This window comes from Carcharodon carcharias, chromosome 2 (assembly GCF_017639515.1).
Source record: "Carcharodon carcharias isolate sCarCar2 chromosome 2, sCarCar2.pri, whole genome shotgun sequence".
NCBI lineage: Eukaryota > Metazoa > Chordata > Chondrichthyes > Lamniformes > Lamnidae > Carcharodon > Carcharodon carcharias.
The window spans coordinates 171849765-171873426 of NC_054468.1; the positions used below are offsets into that span (position 1 = coordinate 171849765).

Genomic DNA, 23662 nt, shown 5'->3' on the forward strand with positions numbered 1-23662 from the left:
CCAGGAAACACCTCCCTAACTAGGATCTTGGCTGTCCACAATGCAGTGGTCACCTTACAGGGAAAAGCATCCACTCACTTAGTGAAATTATCCACAAGAACTTGATACATTTTTTTGTGGTGGGTAGGGGCCCAATGAAGTCAATCTGGACACACTGCCAAGGTCCCTCTATGTATCTAGAATGACCCATGGAAACCTTGCTATGGTGAGTTTCAGGATTATTCACTATACAGACCAAACAGACTGTACAGTAACTGTCAACAGCCTGGCAAGTTCTGGGCCACCAAACTACAGACTTGATCTGTTCCCAGATAGTCTCGGGGCTGGGGTGACCTGTTCCTGGACTCTCATGAAGTTGACTAATAATCTCCTGACAATATCCCTCAGGGATAACCAATCTATCATCTTTAAGTAACATCCCTTCCCTTAGCTAGATATCTAAGGCCCTGAAGGGTCCTTCCCCTGTGGGATTGTATAGTTTGGCCTGGATAACTGCCCTCAAAACTACATCCTTCATCTGTAACTCTTTCAAATTGGGTGGCAGTGGGATCTCAGCAGGTACACTGGGAGTAACTGCCATTACTACCCCCAACTGATAGTGGTCCCAAAGCAGCCCTTCCACAGGTCCCCTTTCGGCTAGTTCATCTGCCTTCTTATTCCCCTCCCACCTAGGTTCACTTTTGCAATGAGCCTTAACTTTGTGGATGTAATATTCACCATCTTCTTTCCCAACCACGTAGAGAATAGCTTTCAGCAAAGATGCACTGGCTAGGGGTTAACCGTCTGCTGACGTGAAATCTCTACAGTTCCAATTTGCCAAAAATTTAGTCAAGACCTTGCAAGTAAACATTGAGTCAGAGCAGACCATATAGGGGTGTAGTGATTGTGGGTAAAACCTTTCCACTGCTTTTAGGAGTCACATGATTGTACTAATGAATCAGCCCTAAGTGTGGGTAATCTTAGGGGCAGAGATTTCCCGTCGTGGACAGGTTCAAGCATGTAGCTTCTACAAAGAGCTCTGTAATAAAGTTATCTGTTTCAAGTAAGAAACCTGTCCGGTACATCAAGTTTATTACAATTGGCAATGAGGATGGGATAGCTCCAAAGCTGCACCTCACCTCCTGAATTTGAGTACATTGTTCCTTAAGGAAAGAAGAAAAGTATACTCACCAGTCATGCCACTCTTTCAGCAGAATCACCCCTTATGACTCCTCCATGGAAGACTGGAGCAAGTACATAATGCATTTTTATTTTGTGGTGCATGAAATAACAGCAGGGGGAGAAGCAGAAAGCAATTTTTAAGTATCTGCAGGAGCAAGGCATATAACCTCATCCACAGTCTGATAGCCCTGAACTCGTCCAATTCTAAATCTTTTAACGAGCTGGTAGACCTCGTGAAGACACATTTGCAGTCGAAGACATTAGTAATTATGCAGAGATTTAAGTTCAACTCCAGAGTAAGGGCCCCGGGTGAGTCCATCGTAATTTATATTGCAAAATTGAAGCAGTTGACTGAGCGCTGTGACTTCAGAGATACTCTAAATGACATGTTGCTGGATCATTTGGTTTGCGGCCTACACGACGACACCATTCAGCACCGTTTACTGGGAGAAGTTAATATAGAGCTGAAGCGCGCCATGGAAATAGCACCAACAATGAAAAGTGCTGAGGGGGACTCGCAGGCTTTACAGAGTGTGCAACATGGCGTCGTTCTTCAGTTTGGCTGGGAACCTACTGCCGGGTGTGGCGCAAAAACTAGAGAGACAACCGCAAAGCGGGAGACAGTCTCTGCTGCTCGAAAAACTAAAAGGCATAGTGGAAGAACTCACCAATGATTCAGAAATTAACTTGTTACTGATGTGGGGGACTGTACTGGAAACCTGCAGATTTAGGGAGGCAGAATGCCATTACTGCCTCAAAAAAGAGCACATAATAAAGTAATACAGGGTGAAATTGAGACAGCCATTCAGGCAGCAGACCAAGATGATTGAAGTGCACAATGTAACAGAACTAGAAGTTGCTGATACTGATATCTATTCTCTATAGCAGTAAAAGCAGTAAAAACTGAACCAATCACTGTCGTCCTTCAAGGTAATGGGAAGCCTCTAGTCATGGAGGTAGAAATGGTAGCCTCAGCCACAGTGGTGGGAGAATTTAAATACCTAAGTGATGGCACCCAGCCACTGAATCTGAAGCAAACCACAGCTCAGCTGAAGGCATACACTAGAGAGTCAATAAAGGTAAACAGCATCGCCACAGTGCCTGTGTCCTATAGGCAACAAACAGCCCAACTTCCAGTGATCATTGTGACAGGTGGAGGACCTAGTCTTCTGGGCCGCGATCGGTTAAAATAAATTAAGCTCAACTGGTCAGAAATATTTCAAATGAGAACAGGAAGAGTTCCTGAGTTGATAAGGGAATATGACAGTGTATTTTGGAAGAAGTCAGGAGAATCGAAAGATCTTCACAGGATGCAAAGATCGCCTCAGGTCAGAGTTGGTTCCACTGGAAAATGATAAAAAGAAACAAAACGAATATAGTGTCACTCTGAACAAACTGAAGAAACAGTTGGCAGAAAAACTCAACAATGTTCAATGTTCCAGGAGGAAGCTAAGAGATACAAGAAGCAGACAGAAGAGCTGAAGAATCAGCTTATTGAAACAAAAAGGGCATTAGAAGGAAAAGTTGTGGAACTTTCCAAGATGTGAGTGGGTAATGAAGCCGTGGGTAGCTCAACCACCGAACTGAACCAAGTTGAGATTTCACCCGAGAGAAATTTGGTCCACTGAGATCAAAATAAAGGACGAGACAAAACTCTGCGGCAAACAGAAGAAAAGACAGGAATCAGAGCGAAAGACCAATCAGCTATTTCTCCAGTGTAAGTTCTTTTGAGCTTAAATTCCAATTTTGTTCATTTGAGACTTTAACCATTCAGGCAACAGTTTGGTGAAGCAATTCAGGAAACTTTAATAAGTTATAAGTTAATACTTATCACAGCAGGGCAGCGACTTTACAGGCATACTACGATTCTTGCTTCCTGGTTCAGCTTTGGGCACATGTTGACATTTGGTCTTCTCTCTCTCTCTCTCTCTGGAATCTTCTGATCTTCTGCTTTCAGCTGACACGCGGTCTTCAGTTTCAAATTCAGCGCGCATTGGTCAGTGAAAGTTGCTGCTTATTAACTCTTTCCAAGCCACAACCCACAGCGTGATCATAGAAACATAGAAAATAGGAACAGGAGTAGGCCATTCAGCCCTTCGAACCTGCTCCACCAATCGTTATGATCATGGCTGATCATCCAACTCAATAGCCTGCTCTCACTTTCTCCCCATATACTTTGATCCCTTTCATCCTAAGAGCTATATCTAACTCCTTCTTGAAAACATACAATTTTTGGCCTCAACTACTTTCTGTGGTAACAAATTCCATAGGCTCAACACTCTCTGGGTGAAGAAATTTCTCCTCATCTCAGTCCTAAATGGTCTACCCTGTATCCTCAGACTGTGGCCTCTGGTTCTGGACTTCCCCACCATTGGGAACATCCTTCCTGCATCTACCCTGTCTAGTCATGTTAGGATTTTATAGGTTTCAATGAGATCCCCCCTCATTCTTCTGAACTTCAGTGAATATAATCCTAACCAACTCAATCTCTCCTCATGTATGTCAGTCCTGCCTTCCCAGGAATCAGTCTGGTAAACCTTCGCTGCACTCCCTCTATAGGAAGAGCATCCTTCCTCAGGTAAGGAGACCAAAACTGCACATAATATTCCAGGTGTGGTCTCACCAAAGCCCTGAATAATTGCAGCAAGACATCCCTGCTCCTGTACTCGAATCCTTTAGCTATGAAGGCCAACATACCATTTGCCTTCTTTACCGCCTACTGCACCTGCATGCTTACCTTCAGCGACTAGTGTACAAGGACACCAAGTCTCATTGCATATTCCCCTCTCTCAATTTATAGCCATTCAGATAATAATCTGCCTTCCTGTTTTTGCTACCAAAGTGGATAACCTCACATTTATCCGCAACATACTGCATCTGCTATGCATTTGACGACTCACTCAGCTTGTCTAAATCACATGATGTTATTGTATTCTGATTAGCCTAAACAAGGTGAGGCTGTTTTCTAATTGGCTTAAGGGGTGCATGATCAACCTGTGATTGGCCCCAAGGGTGGTGGTCATCAATTAATATCACGTCTCACTTTTCAATTACCTGTACTCCTCATTAGAGTCTATTTCTGTTACTTTAATAACTTCCTGCTAAGACAAAAGTTTTAGGGTATTTTCCTTTGACCATTTGTTTAGGATAGGGGAGACATGCTGTCATGTCCTCATGAATGATACCCTGAGCTCATCGTCTCAGACTTTGCTTAATTAAATCAGAACCCTTATCAATAACTGTCTTTGCAGGCCGTTTGTTGGGTGATGTTTTTCTCTCTGTGGTTGTTGATAATTGGAATGACTTACTTTACTTTTAAGACAAAAGGATGATTTGGAAAAGTTGTTTATAACCTTAAAACTATGTAGGCCTAATACAAAAGATTGCAAAGTACTAATACAAATGATTACAAAGTTGGTGATACTTAAAAGTTATAGTGTGTATAAAGTGTAAGTGCAGAGTAGCAATCAGTGTTTAAAATGTAAGGCAGTAAAGTCTCCTTATACATTCAATTAATACATAGTCTAAAGAGTTAAAAGACTAAAAAAAAATTATACAGTTACAAAAGTAGTCACACATTATTACAAAAGTTAGCTCTCAATAAAATAATACATTGAGTCAAATGTAATTGCTTTCTTCTAAAACACTACAAATTAAACTTGCTTAATGTAAAACACAGCTGTTGTTATTCTTTCCCTCTCTATACAATAAATCCCTCCTAACTTCCCGTTTTTGATAACGCCCGGTTCTGATAAGGTTTTACAACGTGAGAGAATGTAAGCTTTCCAATTCAACCTTGAAGGCAGCAAGCCAATGTGGCTCTGTAATATGGAAATAAGTGCAACAAGGGCCTCTTCATCAGTTGTTCTGTAATTAGGTCACTAGTATATTACCTCATTGTGTCTAAAATCCCATGGTGTCTTTCTCTGTCAAATGAAGCTAAGCAGACTCACATGATATTAAATGCTGGGATCCTCTATTGGTTATAATTTAAAATGATAGTATACCATAAGGTTAACTGATCACTATACTTTGATAGTGTGAACTAAACTAAAACTACTCTGTAAACATCAATTTCCCTACATATTCCCCACCTTGAGGCTAAAATGCTTGGCATTTGATGCCTCACATAATAATTCTATCATTGTTTCCCAAAGCAGCCTAGCTCAAATCAATGGTGCACCTCCGCAGTTTCTGAGTGAGATGTCTCAGGTAGCAGAGTATCAGTAATATCCCAATAATTTTCATTACTGGACTAAGACAAATATTGTGGACAGAGTTTTTAACCAAGGGTGTTGACCTACATTCATAACAGTTTCCCACCAGTGTCAAGCTCCTAATGCTCTAATTCCTCTTTCTCTTTCCTCATTGTTTTGTTGCATCTTTATCAAGTGATTCTGAGATGTTGTTGCTCTTTCTATTGTGGGCCTCAAATTTAAGGATAGAGGAGGGGGATAGGGTGTCCCAACTGAACTATCACTTTCAGTGCTTCCCCTTGCATCCCAAAGTTAACTTGGAGTTCAATGATGTTATGTACAGGTACTGGAAACAGAATACTATCCTCAATATGTGTCATTTGTGTAGGTCTAAAACAAGATGTGGGTTTCAAAATGGGACACCATTTTGCGCCATGCTTCATTTTAAGGGTGTTAGTTGTAACACAGTAAACTCCCATTTGTAAATATAAATACTTTGCATGTTACTCTCCCCACCTTTGAATGTTCACCTCACAGTTTGGTGGATCTTGATCTAAGTAAACCCACAAGCTGGTTTCCTGGGATCCCTAACACCACATCGGCAGATGTAAATGCCTCGCCTCTCTGAACAACACTCAAGATTTGGATTACCCCAAGTGTAGTTGCGATGTATTAATATAGCTGGGTGGGACACATAAGAGACACAAACATGCTGTTTCAGAATACCTTTAGGTTCTACTCTGAATATTTCCCATCAGGTGTACTCCTGTAAGCATGGTAGCCACAGGACCACAGGCACTAGACTCCTCTGTGCTTGACTTCCCTTTACTAGGTATGATAGCCCATTTTGTTGAGCCCTCTTAATGTCACTGTAACACATAAACCATTCGTTAATCACACCATTGTTTATAAAAGAGGGAGTTTGATTATTTTCCTGGTCATTAAGACTTGTCATAACCTGGTCTAGAATATAGCTCCCATAAAGTGAACAAGCAAAGGCCTTAGATATAGTTTCCCACTCTTTCCCTCTTCTTTGATAACTTCATTTACTTTTCAATTTGTCAGAATACTGTTCTCATCTTTGACTGTCAAGAGAACTTGGGATAACTCTTGAATTACGTCTCCATCTTCCCTATTTGCATTAGTTAGGATGCCTTTTAAGTGTCCTCTAACTGCCTCATTATGTTCCCACATACTTTCAATGTCAATCCTATTCCATGCGACAGTTCCTGCTGAGGCTCCTATCCTTATCCATTCTCCTAATCTTCTCTTCTCCCCCCCATTTCACATTCAGTTTCACATTCTCTGGTTTACCCTTCTCACCCCATGCTCTCCAATTACCTAGTGCCTGATATCTCAGCATGAAATATTTTACCACCTTCTCCACCAGTTGGCCATAGTATTTTTCTGAAGAAGGGTCATACAGACTCGAGGCGTTAACTCTGTCTTTCGCTCCGCAGATACTGTGAGACCTGCTGAGCTTTTCCAGCATTTTCTGTTTTTGTTTCAGATTTCCGGCATCCGCAGTATTTTGCTTTTATCATAGTATTTTTGATATTCTGCTGGACAAATTCCTGGGGGAAGTGGGATATCTCCAAAGTGCAATATAACAGGTATTATCTCATTCCTCATATTATTATTGTTGATATGTATGGGTAACTGCTAATCCATTTTCTGGTCTATCACCTGAACTTAGGCATTTTTCTGGTGGGATAGCATTGTTTTCATTGCTTTTAGATTTATTTTTGTTGTCCTTAGCCTTCTCGTCCTTCTCTACTACATGAATCTGTATGAGTGCTCCCAGATTACGCTCAGATAATTCAAACTTCCTGGTTAAACATGATATCATTCCTTGATATCTTTCCACCATTTTGGGCCAGCTTAAAGTATTCAGGTCTGATCCTAAGTGTGGGATTCCTACATCATTTGGTGAGATCTCGACAAAATGTATGCGGCGATAATCTGCATCCTTCCATGTTCCCTTTCCCAATTCAAATCTGGATGTTATCCTCACATTTCTCTGGAAGAAATCATACTTCACCTTCAATCCTTCACTTTTCCATACCCATAATAATTAATTCCCATCATCAACATGGGATGGATCCCATTTGCATTGTTCGCAGTAAACGGTCATGTCACAGTAATCTGTAGAGTGCTGGTGTCTATCTCCTATGGTCATGTTCATAGTGCTTATCTGCATACGTCCTTATCTCCATGTCATAAAGTTTGTTCCTGGAATGGCATTGACAAGTATCAGCAGCTGTACGAATACAAGCATCCTCGCAATTGGTCTGAAACCGAAAAAGGTGACGTATTTATTCTTTCACAGCTTTCAACTGATTGATATGGTACCACTTCCTGTCTTTACCTTTCAAATTCCTTTTTCCGTGGAACTATACTAGATATATGGCTCGATTCAATTGGTCTATTGTGGAAAGTGGTCCTTTTCATTTTAGTTCAAATACATTTTCCTTCTCACTATAGTTGAGTACCATAACCATGTCCCCTACCTGGAATTCAAAGGTCTCACTTTCCTGTCAAAATATTTCTTGACCTGTTTCTTTGACTTTCCCAAACTCTTTGCTACATGGCAATTTACATCAGCCTCTATCCATTCTAGCCACTTGGAGCCGCAAGGTTCCTGTGTCATCATACCAATTGCAGCTAACGTTAGATGGCCTGGAGTTTACATGAGTCTCCCTGACATGACCTGAAATGGGGAAATCTCTGTCCTTCTTTGGGGTGTTGATCTTATGGCCTTGAGGTACAAAGGTAACATATTAGCCCATTGAGTGGGGTAATCTGTACATAACTTTTTAAGCATTCTTTTTAAGGTTCTGTTTCCCCTTTCAACTATGCCAGACAACTGAGGGTAATGGGAGATATGCAATTTGTGTCTAATTCCCATCAATGTTTGCAACTGAGTAAAAATTTTCCTTGTGAAATGTGATCCCTGGTCACTGTCCACTTGTAAGGGCAGCCGCACCTACAGATTACTTCACTCAACGGAGTGTCTTAAAGGCAACGAGTGTTGTAATAGATCTGCAGGGATAGGCCTCAATCCACTTTGTGGACTAGTCAGTTACAACCAATGCATTGGTTTAATTACTAGGAATGGCTCGCAGGGATCCAATAAAGTGTGTCAGCAGATAGGTCCATGGCCCACCTGGAGATGGTGCACTGTATAATAGAGCCCTATTATTGGATGGGGAGGGATTATGCTGGAGGCATGGAAATTATGGTGATACATACTGCTTGATGGCGTCCTGAATGTCAGGCCACCAACCTGTTTTTGCAAGTTTCCAGTAAGTAACTTCAGCTGAATTGGCCACCTACAGAATGGGAATGGAACAAGTGCAGCAACTCCTGCCCCACTTCAAGGAGTACACAGACAATGGGGAATCTGCCCCAGAGTGGTGCATCAGTAATTGGGCATCTGAATCATGAGCCTTAGACATTGTCATATCTGAGGCCCAGGATGTTGGCTGGGGGAAGAGGATTACCTTGTTTATGTCACTCAATGACAACAGCACATGGTTGATACTGTTGCCGGAGAGCTCCTAAATCTATGGTGTCATGAAAAGATATTAATGCATAAAATGTTATGGGAAATTATTTTAAATTGGACTTGTAGCGGGGTCTGTGTCTGTGGGTGTCTGTGTGTGGCTTAATTGGATTAAAGCCATATAGTCTGGGTGCTTCGATGCATAGTAGTTTTGAGGCATTAATCAGGTGAACAGTAAGCTAAAAGGTAAAGAGTACAGTTGCATTTTGTTGAATAAACCATTCAAAGACTGGGGGTGAAATCTTGCACCTAGCTAGGAGACACCAAGCAATATGTTTGTATTACTAATAAAATTGGTACTATGAAAGCGGTTCTACTGTTAGAAGAGGTGGAGTTCAAAGGGCCTGGTGATACAATGAGAATTTACATTCAAAGAGAAGGCTAGGTATATACAGAAGAACTTTGTGTGCGTAAGTTAGAGGCATGTGAGATCTATGCCTCCTGGAAGCCTACAACTGTCTGCAAAGGAAACAAATTGAAAGGAACCTCATTTTGAATTTGTAAGATAAAATGTGCTTTGCCTGGTGTCTGTTAAAGTCTATGGGTTGTTATTGCCTTGGTGAAGATATTTACCTGCGAATTATTAATTTGGGGATTTGTTTAAAAGTTATTATGGTAGTAATTTGTAGTTATGTGTTTAAAATTGGTGTTAAGTTAATAAATGTTTAATTTAATTTATGTACAAAACCTCTCGAGGCCTGTTGGTTTTATTCATGAATTCTGAACTGCATCTCAAACATACCAATTGAAAATATAGGTTATGACAGTTGTTTAAAGTTTCCCTCTGGGATTTTAAATAACTCAACCTTTACCAACAGCTGTGTCATAACATAACTGATATGATGGTGTAAAATTCAGTAACTTCTGGTTCCCGTTTTCCCAATACAGCGGCCTCTTTGGCTGCCCTATTGGCTTCTGCATTACCCTCAATGTGAGGCTGTCCTTTCTTGTGGGCAACTACATTTCCAATATTACAGGGTTGAGTGTGACTATTTAATGCTGCCCATAACATACTCAGCCATGCACCATGGGTTAGGGGTTTACAACAGTGAAATAAAAATTTTTGTGATAGAGGGGAAGGGCTAGTAAGGCATTTATAGTATAGGCACTGTCAGACCAAATGTTTACTGATAGGTCAGATGTCTCTCTGACAACAGCCAGTAGTGCAAGTATTTCAGCATACTGGGAAGAATGTCTACTGCAGCATCTTTTAATAACCCTTCCCAGTAACACCACAGCATAACCTGCATGTGGTGATCTTTGCAGGTGATAGGAAGATCCATCTATGCACACATCTAGAGTGTCCTTAATAGGTTATTTCAGTGCAGGATGTGAATCAAAGTCAATGAGAGGTAGTGAGCACTTATGAGGATCACCCTCATATGCCAACAATTGAGGTAGTTGCCTTTGGTGTGATGACAATGACTCCATGTAACAGCTCTAAAGTCCACTTGCTGAGCCGTTGGGATGAAACCAGTGAATCTCCTGGTTTCATCAGTAGATTCAGTGGTGCATGTGGTGAATGGAAAATGATTTGCCGCAAACCTATGAGGCTCTTAAAATGATGAACTGGCCAAAATGTAGCAAGCAGGTGACGTTCGCATGCAGTATACATATTCTCTGTCCCTGGTGAACATGCAATGCATATACATTGGCTGTAATCTTCCAATATGACCTTGGCAAAGCACAGCAGTTGGACCTTGTTCTGTACAGCCCACCTCTAAATGAAATGGTTTTATGGAATCAGGCATAACTGAGCTAGTAGCTTGCATGACTGCCATTTTAAGCCTTGTTACAGCTTTAGTGTGGCATTCTGTCCAGTCTGGCTGAACTTTATCACCAGGACCTTTCAAAAGTTCATACAGTAGCTTTGTTAACTTTGCAAAACCTGGAATAAAATTACGTTGATAACCATCCAAGCATATAAGGGATCATAATGAGGCCTTGGAGGTGGGAAGGGGCAACCTCTGAATGATTTTAACTTGATGAGCATCCGGGCTTGTTCCCTCTGAAGAGAGTGAAACTCCCAAAAAGGTAACCTGCTTCTGGAGTAGCTGGGCTTTTCGTGGGTTAACTTTGAGCCTTGCCTCAGCCAGAATTGTTAGCAGCTCATCTAACAGGGTCAAATGTTCCTCTACAGTCTCTGTAGCCACCAATAATTCATCCACATACTGCAACAGACAGTCAGGTTTTGAAAATTCTTTCGGGCTGCAGCCATGCATTTGTGGAAAATAGCTGGGGCATTGTGGAATCCCAGTGGCAGACAACTCCAAGTGTAATTCTGATCCTTGAATGTAAAGGCAAATTTGTACTGATCTTTCTTAACAGGAATGCTCCAAAATCCATTAGCAATATCGAGGGTGGAGAATTACTTTGAAGCAACTGGCACTTGCGCTAACAGAGTAGGGGTTTTCCCCACAAAAGGGGAGCAAACTGGAGTCACAGAGTTTAATTTACGATAGCCTATTGTCAGTCTCTGCCTACCATCAGCCTTTCTTACAGGCCACATTGGTGACATGGTTGTGAAAGTGTCTTGCCTTATAATGCCCTACTCAAGTAAAGACTGCATTACATCTTTGATGTAGGGGTGACTCTCTCTTTTCATCTTTTCATTGGAGTGCTGCTAAGGGTCCTTCCAGCGGAGGTGCGCTGGACCCGGTAACCATAGATACTGCCTGTTCTTTGCCTGTGATGATCTGAGCCTTTAATAGTGCAACTAACTGCAACCTGCTGCTCTGGCGCAGATGGTTCAGGATTAGGTGCTTGTTTGGAGGGAGGCTCCCAATTGGTGGACTGTCGAGAACTCCTGCAATCCCTAACTAAGTGTCCCTGCCTCCCACACTTAAAAGAGTGGCTATTCAGTCCCTTCAGGGAATTCTGTTTTTCTCCCTCTACTGCTGCCACTGACTTTTTCTGTGTGGGCTCTTTAAACGTCTGTGATTTGGCTTGTGAGTTAACCTGTGTCCTTACTATCTCCTGGGTCTTAGTTTCCACCTCTCTCCACCGCTCTGCGAGCAGATATTTCAGATCTCTCTCTGCAGCTGAGAACGGCTATTCACATCTTGAAAAAGCAGGTTTATTCATAATAATTGGAGGAAAGAAATTCCATCAATATCTGAAAGGTCAACATTTCACCATAGTATGCAATCATAAACCACCATTGGGTTTATTTAGTGAAGATAAAGCAATTCCGCCGATAGCCTTGGGCGGAATTTAACGTTGAGCTTTGATTTTACTGGAATATGATTGTACCTTTATGTACCATCCGGGAGTACATATTGCAAATGCAGAGGCACTCAGTCATCTTCCGTTACCAAGAAGCATTGTACATGCTCCAGTGCCTCAAGAATTTGTACTTGTGTTGAATTTCTTGGACTCTTTGTTGATCTGTGTGAAGCAAATAAGGAATTGGACAAACTGGGATTCAGTTTTATCAATCATCTGAGACCAGGTATTGCAAGGATGGTCGAATGCACCGGTCTCTGAAAAGATAAGACCATTTCATGCCCGTAAAACTGAGTCAAGTTGTCAAAATGGAATCTTGTTGTGGGGATCAAGAGTCATTGACCTTTCACAAGGTAGAGAACCACTCTTGACAGAGCTTCATAGTGCACAGCCAGGCATATCAAAAACGAAGATGCTTGTGCGAAGCTATGTCTGGTGGCCAGGTGTTGACAGTGATATAGAAAAAATAGTTAAACACTGTCTCCAGTTCAGCAAGAACAGAAGTTGCCCATTTCAGCTCCATTGCATCCGTGGGAGTGGCCTAGTTGACCCTGGGTTAGATTACATATAGACTATGTAGATCCATTTTTAGATTCAATGTTTTTATTGATCATTGATGCTCATTCTAAGTGGATGCATGCATACAAAGTTAGATCACCGGCATCATGTGCAACAATTGAAATTCTGTGCCAATGTTTTAGTATATATGACCTACCAGAATCATTGTTTCGGATAACAGTACTGTCTTCACTAGTACAGAATTCCAGAGATTCATGTCGATCCAGTGGAAGAATCTCAAGTTATAGAACTACGTCACTCTAACCAAATTAGAAAACCACTTCAGAGACCTGTGTATATATGTATATGTTATGGATTAAGATATTCTTGTGAAGAGGAAATGTAAAAAAAAGGGGGGAGGAGGATTGTAGTAATTGTGGGGAAAACCTTTCCTACTGCTTTTAGGGGTCACGTGATTGTACTAATGAATCAGCCCTAAGTGCGAGTAATCTTCGGTGTGGAGTTTTCTAGGCATGGGCCGGATACAAGCATGTAACTTCTACAAGAGCTCTGTAAATAAAGTTTTCTGTTTCAAGTAAGAAGCCTGTATGGTAAACCAAGTTTATTTCAAGGGCATAGGAAATTCCTGAGGGTGGGTAACCACGTAGGCAACAGCAGCCAGTTCAGTCTGTTGGGCGCTGAGGTGGGATGGTAATTTTAGAGTCAATTCAATGCCTCAGAGGGAAACATAGATCCCACAACCCATCTTCCATTCTCCTTGTTCCAGAAAACTAGACCTGTCCACATAAACGTCTCTCCCTTCAGGATGTATTTCTGCCTGGAGCACCCCCCCCCCCTCAGACCCCCCCCCCCCCCCCCCCCCCCCACCCTCGACCCCTTCAGTCACCCAGACCACCACTACAGTGAAGATATGGGGCTCCCCTGGATAGCTGAGGTTAGCTGCCAGCCGAGGCTCTGGCAGTGCCTTGATCTTTAGTGTGATGCTCTGCAACAAAAGTGTCCACCTGGCCACTCATGCACTGGAGACTATCCCGTCTTTGATGTGCCCTTCCAGTAATAGTCTGGTGGGGGTGTGATAAGTTGTCAGTGTCACTACCTGAATGCCTGTATATACAGCTAGATATTTCTCTGCCCAGAAGGCGGCTAGCAGATGGCGCTCACACATTGAATATCCCTTCTCTACCTCTGAAGACTCATGACACATATGCTACCAGCCACTGGAGGCCATGCACCTCCTGCATCAAAACTGCACTTAGGCTGGTGTCACTGGAAGCCACTTCTAGAGTGAATTCTCGGGTTGGGTCCACTATACCCAAGTGCAGGGGCTGACTGTAAATCCTCCTTCAATTGGACAAAAGCCTCCTCACATTGTGGTGTCCATTCCCCGTCTATTTCCTTCTTAAGCAGGGTTAATAGTGGTGCTGATTTCCCATCATAATCCTCAATGAACTCCCTGCAATGCACGGTGAGGCCGAAAAAGGATCAGCGGGCTGGCACTGATCCAGGACGGTTAAGCGCACCTATGGTTTCCCATCTCCCCTGGTCTATGGCCCGTTCCCCTGGCCTGATTTCCAAGCCTAGAAATTGGACTTCCCTCTGTCCTATATGAGCCTTCTTGGGTTTATTTTAAAACCTGCCTCTCTAAACAAAACCAGCAATTCTGCAAGGAGTTCCTTATGGTCCCCTTTGGTCTCAGTGAAAAGAGCAAATTGTCCACATATTGGATGAGGTGGCTCAGACAACTAAATCCTTTCAGGGCATCAGCCATGCACTGGTGGAAGATGGAGGGGCTGTTGTGGAAGCCCTGGGGCGAACATGCTGACCCTTAAAGGTGAAAGAGAATTTGTACTTGTCCTCCTTCCTTACTGGGATGGACCAGGACCCATTTGATATGTCAAAGACAGTAAAAATCTGGGCATTGATCAGGATAGTGGCTACCAACTCTGCTGCCGTGGCAACTGTAGGTGCACAAGCTGGGATGTTCTTATTCAAAGTCCAATAATTCACTATCATCCTCCATGACCCACCTGGTTTCTTCACAGGTTGAATGGGCGAATTGACATGGGTGGCTATCGATCAGAGGACTCCTTGTTCCACTAGGGATCTCACAGCTCTCTCCAAGTCATTCTCTGCCTCTTTTAGGTGGGTGTATTGTTTCTGGGGTCATACCATATCTTCCCCCATCTACCTGCACCTCCATCCCAGTCACTGTCCCACAATCATGTTTATGGGTGGCAGATGAGGTCCTCTGATTGACAATTAAATTTTTATAATCAGAAGGGCTATACTGTATCAGGGCATCGGGGACATACGATCTCAATGGGGGCGATGGACCACCTTTTCTGGCTTCTCCTGGGATGACCACATCTTCTCCTACTGCCCCTCCCCACAAACAATTATTCACCATAACTACTGCCACCTGGTGGTGAAGCATCCAATCTGCCCCCAAAACTCCTATTCCTGTGTCTAACCACTTGGCCAGGATACATGTCCATTTAGTGAACAGAGGTCTGACCTGGACCTCTAATGGTTTGGATGTCACCCCAGCTGCTGAGTCACCTGTTAAACTCTCTAGTGTGCAGGGGTCTCCACTGGACCATGGAGATTTTAGGGAGCAAGAAGAGTAGATGACAGTGTGGGAAGTTCCTGTACCTACCAGGTACATGCCATCATTGCCCTCCACCCAAATGTCCACACAGGGTCACCTGTACTTGTCATATTTGATTGGATCGAGGAACTCAGGCTGGGCACAGCCCCGACAATTCCCATCCTCTTCAAGAATACTGGCATCATTCCTCACCATGCACACCTTGATATCTAGCTGTCTCCTTTCTGGAGCTGCTAGTTGCATTTCCATGTCCTCCCAGGAGCTGTGGACACTTTATCAGGAGCACCCCCTGCCTGATCAGGCTTCAATCCTCCCTTGTCCCTTGTTACATTCCCATTTTAAGAGCCCCTTACCTCCACAGTTATAACACTTGGGGGGGGTGACCTTTTCCTGCCTCCCACTTGATGTCAGTATTTCTTGCTGTTCCCTTTTATCTCATTTACTTTCCCCCTTTCTTTAGGGATTTCCCCTTTAGTTCCCTTTTCTCCCTGTCTCCCTTGAAATCTAAGGGTCATTTTCCTTAGAACTCCTGCCTCCGTATTATTATCAGCATCTGAGTCAACGTCCTCACAGGCTGCTTGCAGATAGGGTAGAGAGTGGGCTATAAGGGTCCACAACCAGTGATTCAAGGTGCCTGCCTGTAAGTATGCCCGATCTTGAGCTGCACCCCCATGGGCCTGATCATATACTGCCCAAAACCGAACATCGCCAGTGACTCTGTGGGTTCCTGGTAAGTATGTTTAACAACTTAAGTGGGTCCCCTCTGATCAGTCCCATGGCCGCGGTGACTCGGGTTTTCATCTGATCCCATTTCCCTCGTCCTGTCTTTGCCTCATGTGGCAGAGTTGTATAAACAGAGGGAGCCAAGGTAAAAAGAAGCAGTTGGCCTTTCTGCTCATCCAAACTGTGGAGCCCGGCCATCTGATCAATTTCCAGGAAGTGACCATACGGTTCCTCCCCCATCAGGAGTTTCTTTAAGTTTCCGGCCATTTTGTGCAATATCGCAGTTGAATAGGGAAAAACAAATTCATGATCGAGAGCACCCCGTTGCTAATCAAGACCTAGGCCTCCCTTCCAGATAACGGGAATGTTGGCCATCCAGCATAGAGGTAGTTGCTCCCCACTCGCCACCCTCAAACTCCTCTTTGTCTACAGCTTCTCCTCTCCTGAGCATGAAAATGACAACCTGATGCTGCTGCAAGCATGTTTCCAGCCCCAATACGTCCTGACAGTGTGTGTAGTCAGCAAGCCTGTTCCATCCCTGCTGTCGAACCCTATAGGCTACTCTGATATCATCTCCCTCTTTCAGTCAGCATACTCCACCTTCATTTTTGTTCTGTCTCTTTCTCAGACCAGAGTTTGCACTGCTGCTGATTATGGACACACTGACTCTCTAGGTATTCTGTCTTATTGGCCCACCTCTCCACTTCTCTATCCCAATCCCCTCTCTCTTTATCTCTCTCCTCCTTCTCCTGCCTTAACTATTTCATGTTCTGCTTACTGCAGCTGATCTTTCCTCTTTCTCTTTTTTCAGTTTAATCAGTTCTGCTTCCATTTCATGGTGCTTCCTTTGATCTGCCATTAACCAGACTGCCTTTACTAATGATCGATTACATGTAGATCCCTATGTCCACTCATCAGCTTCCACTAGGGGATCAGCTGCTTCCAGAATCACCTTAACCCATCCCCTCCTTCAGGGGCAGGCTTTCCACCCGCAACATACTTTGTGACTAACTGCTCCATAGACTGTTTTGTCATTTCACTATCTTTCAGGGTCCCTTCGTGGTCACCAAAAATCTACACCATATACACTGCAGAGGTTCAAGAAGGCAGCTCACCACCAACTTCCAAAAGGCACTAAATGCTGGCCTTGCCAACAATGCCAACATGAGCGAAGAAATAAAAAAAGAGACATTGACTTGTCTGGGCTGCTTCTGAAACAAGGTTCTGTTGCAGATTCCAATGAGGCTGCCACATGCTTCATTGATACATGCAATGAAGAAACAATTTCTCTGATGATCCTGCAAATTAATGTGGTAGCTCCCAGACACATAACTGTCTATTGCAACACATACTTGGAGACTGACCTCAGATTCTGCACATAGGTGTTATATTCCTCAAACATCCTTTCTGTCAGACATGTACACATGATATCTGGATCCCAGAACTCCAAATCCAAATCCTTTCCCCTCTGTCTCTGTTGGGAAGATGTCATGTCCTTACCCATTTCCCTTTCCTCTAGTTCCCTCATGCTTTGTGAATTACCTGGTGTCACATTGTCATCATTTACAGCAGGATAAGTGCTGGAGAGAATTGGAAGGTAGTGGTTGTTGTATGATGTTGTATATGCTTGCATGCCATTGTAATGTAAAGGTGCTGGCAGAGCAAGAGTTAATGTGGGACTGGAGAATAGCAACGCCCACAGTATAATGTATAGAGTCACATGGTAATAGACACTGAGAACAATCTAGAAAGAACAGTCTTGAATCAGCCCGCATGGAGGTAATAGCACCATACATGACAGTAACCTGGGATCTGTAAATAGTTAAAAGTTAACAATAAACAGTTCATGTTTAAATATACAAGTCTCAAGATCTCATCATCATTGAGACACCACCATGCACCATATAACAACATGGATGGCAGTGGTGGGAAATTAGCACTATCAGCTTAGTGTAATATGGTTGGCAGCGGTGGTCACTTCTATAAGATGTCACCTCAGGGATAGTACCATAATTCAACATGGTGATCCATGGTGAAAGGTGGCAGCTGAATGTATGAACCCAGAACAGCATCCCAAGTTATGAAAAGCTTTAAGCAACTGAAACCTAACTAGAGAGACACACACCTAAGAAGAAAACTTGAAGAAAAACTTGAGGAAGTTTCACTACAAACTTGGAAGTGAGGAATCCATCAGAGTGAGTGGAAGTCCATTACCGAATACTGAAAGAGCCTAAGTGGCTCAATTCATGAGGTGGTAGGCAAAAATACAAAAAAGTAGCTTTTTTAGAGTAGAATTTTAGAATAGGTGGCAGAGGGAGGGGTGTGGTATTGCCATTGGACTAGTAATCCAGCTCTGGGGACCAGGGTTCAAATCCCGCCACGGCAGATGGTGGAATTTGAATTTAATAAAAATCTGGAATTAAAAAGTCTAACGATGACCATGCAACCATTGTTGGTTGTTGTAAAAACCCATCTGGTTCACTAATGTTCTTTAGGGAACGACATTCTTACCTAGCATAGCCTACACCTGACTCCAGCAATGTGGTTGACTCTAGAAAGCCACTCAGTTGTTAAAAATTACTAAACAGTCACAAAAAGCAGTCACCACCCGGCTACCTAGGCAATGGCAATCTCAGCCCTGTCGACCCTGCAAAGTCCTCCTTACTAACATCTGGGGGCTGGTGTGAGAGCTGTCTCACAGACTAGTCAAGCAACAGCCTGACATAATCATCCTCACGGAATCATACCTTACAGATCATGTCCCAGATATCACCATCACCATCCCTGGGTATGCCCTGTCCCACCGGCAGAATAGGCCCAGCAGAGGTGGCGGCACAGTGGCATACAGCCAGGAGGGAGTTGCCCTGGGTATCTTCAGCGTTGACACCAGACCCCATGAAGTCTCATGATGTCAGGTCAAACATGGAAAGCAAGGAAACCTCCTGCTGATTACCATGTACCACCCTCCCTCAGCTGATGAATCAGTGCTCCTCCATGTTGAACACCACTTGGAGGAAACACTGAGGGTTGCAAGGGTGCAGAATGTACTCTGGTAGGGGGTCTTCAATGTCCATCATCAAGAGTGGCTCGGTAGCTACACTACTGACTGAGCTGGCCGAGTCCTAAATGACATCGTTGCTAGATAGGGCCTGCGGCAGGTGGTGGGGGAACCAACAAGAAGGAAAAACATCCTCATCCTCACCAACCTGCCTGCCGCAGATGCATCTGTCCATGTCATTATTGCTGGGGAGTGACCACCATACAGCCATTGTGGAGACGAAGTCCCACCTTCACACTGAGGATACCCTCCATCGTGTTGTATGGCACTACCACTGTGCTAAATGGGATAGATTTCGAACAGATCTAGCAACTCAAGACTGGGCATTCATGAGGCACCATGGGCCATCAGCTGCAGCAGAATTGTACTCGAACACAATTTGTAACCTCATGGTCCAGCATATCCCCCTCTCTACCATTACCATCAAGCCAGGGGACCAACCCTGGTTCAATGCAGAGTGCAGGAGGGCATGCCAGGAGCAGCACCAGGCATACCTAAAAATGAGATGTCAACCTGAAGTAGCTATAACATAGGATGACTTGCGTGCCAAACAGCATAAGCAGCAAGTGATAAACAGAGCTAAGTGATCCCACAACCAACGGATCAGATCTAAGCTCTGCAGTCCTGCCATATCCAGTTGTGAATGGTGGTGGACAATTAAACAATTCACTGGAAGAGAAGGCTCCACAAATATCCCCATCCTCAATGATGGAGGAGCCCAGCACGTCAGTGCAAAAGATAAGACTGAAGCATTTGCTACAATCTTCAGCCAGAAGTACTGAGTGGATGATCCATCTCGGCCTCCTCCGGAGGTCCCCAGCATCATAGATGCCAGTCTTCAGCCAATTCAATTCACTCCATGTGATATCAAGAAATGGCTGGATACAGCAAAGGCTATGGGCCCTGACAATATTCCAGTATTAGTACTGACAGCTGGTGCTCCAGAACTTGCTGCTCCCCTAGCCAAGCTGTTCCAGTACAGCTACAACACTGGCATCTACCTGGTTATGTGGAAAATTTCCCAGGTATGTCCCGTGCACAAAGAGCAGGACAATTCCAACCCGGCCAATTACTGCCCCATCAGTCTACTCTCCATCATCAGTAAAGTAATGGAAGAGGTCATCAACAGTGCTATCAAGTGGCACTTGCTTATCAATAACCTGCTCACCAATGCCCAGTTTAGGTTCCACCAGGGCCACTCAGCTCCTGACCTCATTACAACCCTGGTTCAATTGCTGCTGTGTTTTCTTTTCAACAAGAAAGAGGTTTTAAAAAGTTTTTAAAAAGTGGTCATGATCACAAGACAGCCCGCCAAAAGCTCAGAAGCAAAAAAACTCGCAACAAAGGAAGCCGACAGCTTCCAAAAGCCTGAATGTAAAAAATTTACTGCACTTACTGTCTTAAAGAGGCAATGCAATTTAAAGCTATGACCATAATAAAAGAAAACAGCCATGGACAGAAAATTGGAAGAAACCCCAGAGAAAGGGCAGCTCAGCCGAAGGCAACAAGAGACCCCAGAGAGAGAGCAACTCCCAATAAAGTGCCAGAGGCAACAAAAGACCCCTGAGTGAAGGCAACAAAAGACCTCAGAGGAAAGGCAAGCAGAGACCCCAGAGGGAGGGCACTAAATGACCCCAGTGAAAGGGCAACAAAAGACCACAGATGGAGGGCAACAGAAGACTCCAGAGCACGAGGTTACTCAAAAGAAGCAAAATGTGCAATAAGTGAATGAAGCTGTTCTATGAGAAAATGTTCACTTCAAAGCTGAGCTGGAAGATCTGAAGTGCAAGATTCAAGCTGAGTATATACCTCTGAAAACATATAATAAACTGAAGTCTTCAATGAACAAGCTGTTCAAGGCCTGAACAAGCAAATTTCAGAGACATCACAAAGGTATCAGGATAAAATAATGTTCCTCAATTCCATAGTTGGCAAATCAAAACAAGAATTGGGAAAACTCAACCAGGTATACAGCCAGGCAAAACAGCAAGCAGAAAAAGCATACAAAGAAGTTGCAGCCCTGAAAGACTCCTTGAAGAATCAATATGTAGCCATAGAAAAACATGAAGAACTCACAAGGACATTGAATATTACTTCAGAAAAAGCTGTATCAGAATTATCAGTAGCAATAAAATGATGCACTGGAGCCCAGAGTGAGTTGGCAAAAGGTCAACAAGAAACTAAACAGCTGAAAGAACAACAGATTGTCCTTCAAGATGAAATGCAACAGGAATGCATAACCATTCAGCAATGTAGTGAAGTGAAGATTGTCTAAAACAGCAGAATGTAAGCAAAGCAGAAGAAACTCAAGGAGACGATGCTGAATTACAGGAGCACACAAGTGAGCTTCACAAAGAAAAGGAAAACCTGTCGAAAGACCTTCACATGCTACAAGAACCCCTTAGGTTCTTCTGGAAAATAGGGAAGAGAAGCAAACTGAATTTAATGTCACTCTGAACAAACTGACGACCAATTAGCAGAAAAGGCTCTGCAATGCTCAATATTCCAGGAGGAAGCTGAAGGCTACAAGAAACAGACTGAAGAGCTGAAGAAGCAGTTGAATGGCAAAGAGGAGGCATTGAAAGGAAAAGCCATAGAACTTTCCAAACTGCGAATGGATAATGAAGCCATGAGTAGCAAAATAATGAAACTGAAACAAGTTAAGAATTTGTCGGAGACAGTCCTGGCCAACATTGCATCTAAAATGAAGGACAAGGACAAAGTTCTGTTGCAGACAGAAAAAGACAGAAATGAGATTGGAAAATATCATTCCGACATTGAAGTGCAAGGCACTAGAAGAAGAAAAAGCTGAACTGAATGAAAGGATCCATAAGCTTGTAAAACAGTTTTAAAATAAAACAGCAAACAAGTGGTTTGGCTGAAATTGCGAGGCAAGTGAAAATGAAAGTTCCATTTGTGAAACATCCACATCCAGCAAGAACATGGCGGACACCATGGGAAAAGAAAACTCAAGCCCACTCTCGAAATTCCACTCGGAAGGAACAGGACAAACCCATGGTGTCTGAAAAAAGGAGATGAGTTGTTAATAAAGTGAAACGCAACTCAAAGGAACACGAAAAGCGAATCAAATGGAGATAGCCAAGTACTAGAAACATAGAGTTCTGCTATCATTCCTTCAAACATGACAGACCAAGCTGTGAAAGAACTGTCAAGCCTCAAGACCATCTGAATTTATAAAGTCAGAGACTTGAGATGGGGAAGCAGGGAAAGCAAGCAAAGATTGTTTGATGACCGTTATACTCTGTTGGAAAGGAAAGTTTTCTTTGGAGAAGAAAGGGAGATGTTATAAGATGTTGTATGTGGCTGCAATTGTAATGTAAAGGTGCTCGGCATAGCAAGAGTTAATGTGGGACTGGAGAATAACACTGCCCATGGTATGATGTATAGAGTCATGTGTTAATAGAATCAGAGAACAGTCTATAAAGAACACTCTGGACTCAACCTGCATGGAGGTAACAGCACCATGACTGGTGAGGACGTGGATCATGCCTTTGGCGATGGTGAGGTTGGTGGCGAATGCATACATAAGGGCACTGCACCACATAATCCCTCTCTCACACAACTGTGAGTGCTCTCTCTCCTGTTTTTGACTCTGCTGTCATGCACTAATTATCTCTACTTTTGTTCACAGGGAGCTCTGCCAAGCAACCGACACCCTTAGCCAGCCAGTCCTCACCTCCAGCCAAGAGGACTCCTCCTCCATTGAAGAACTGTAAATAAGCAGCCTGGATGACTCATCACAGCACTTACCACACCTTCCACCAACACAGAGACACACAGCTCAGTGGGACCTAGATCAAGAGTAGGCTTGGGTTCACAATCTAGTGGTCACCACACGGACACATGTCCGCAGCAGGAGGAGGCAGGTTCAGCCCAGAGGACTGCTGGGGAAGAAGCATCTGTGAGGTCCAAGTCAGATGACAAGCCTCTGGATTTGGCCTTCCAACTCATCGTGGAGTATCAGCAGAGGGTGGGGGAAAATCACACAGAGCTGTTGGAAGCCCTCAGCAGAGTGATATGCGAGTCGGAGGAGTGAGTTCACCTGCTTTCTGATGAAGTGATGCCCACATGTGCACATATGAAGGTCTCTATGGGAAGGATGGCAGACACCATGGAGACCCTGGTCCAGCAGAACATAGAAACGTGTGCAGACCTGCACTCCATTGCAGGAGCCATGGGTGACTTGCTACAGTGGCAACGCGAGACGGAAACTGGGCACTCCAACATCCCTTCAGGTGTTTTTTCCTCTCAAGGAGGCAGGCCGGGGCCTTCGGGCACCAGAAGGGAAAAGGAATGGCAGCTGGACACCCCTGGGTCATCCATTCAGGAACCTCAGAGGCTGTTCACTCCTTCCAAGTTCTCTTTGCCTATGACCCCCCTTAAACTCATCCTCTATCACACAGATGGAGCATCTGGCCCACAGGAGGACAGCCAAAGCAAGCCAGGGCCCCCAAGGCCTCAGCTGTCCAGAGGACCCACACCAAAGTCATCAGAGGCAACAGGGCCAAACATTGCACAGGCTGTCTCCACTCCTGCTGCGGATGTCAGGGCAGTCTTCCCACTTCTTGAGTACTTCCTCCATCCTT

General features: G+C 43.8%; 1 long non-coding RNA gene across 1 annotated transcript in view; it reads left to right on the forward strand.

Moving 5' to 3' along the window:
• Positions 1–2644: 2644 nt before the first annotated feature.
• LOC121289484 overlaps positions 2645–23662 on the forward strand; it is a 93082-nt gene continuing 72064 nt past the window's right edge. Inside the window, exon 1 of the long non-coding RNA XR_005945584.1 lies at positions 2645–2878. This is a non-coding gene — a long non-coding RNA (uncharacterized LOC121289484). The remainder of the gene's footprint in view (positions 2879–23662) is intronic.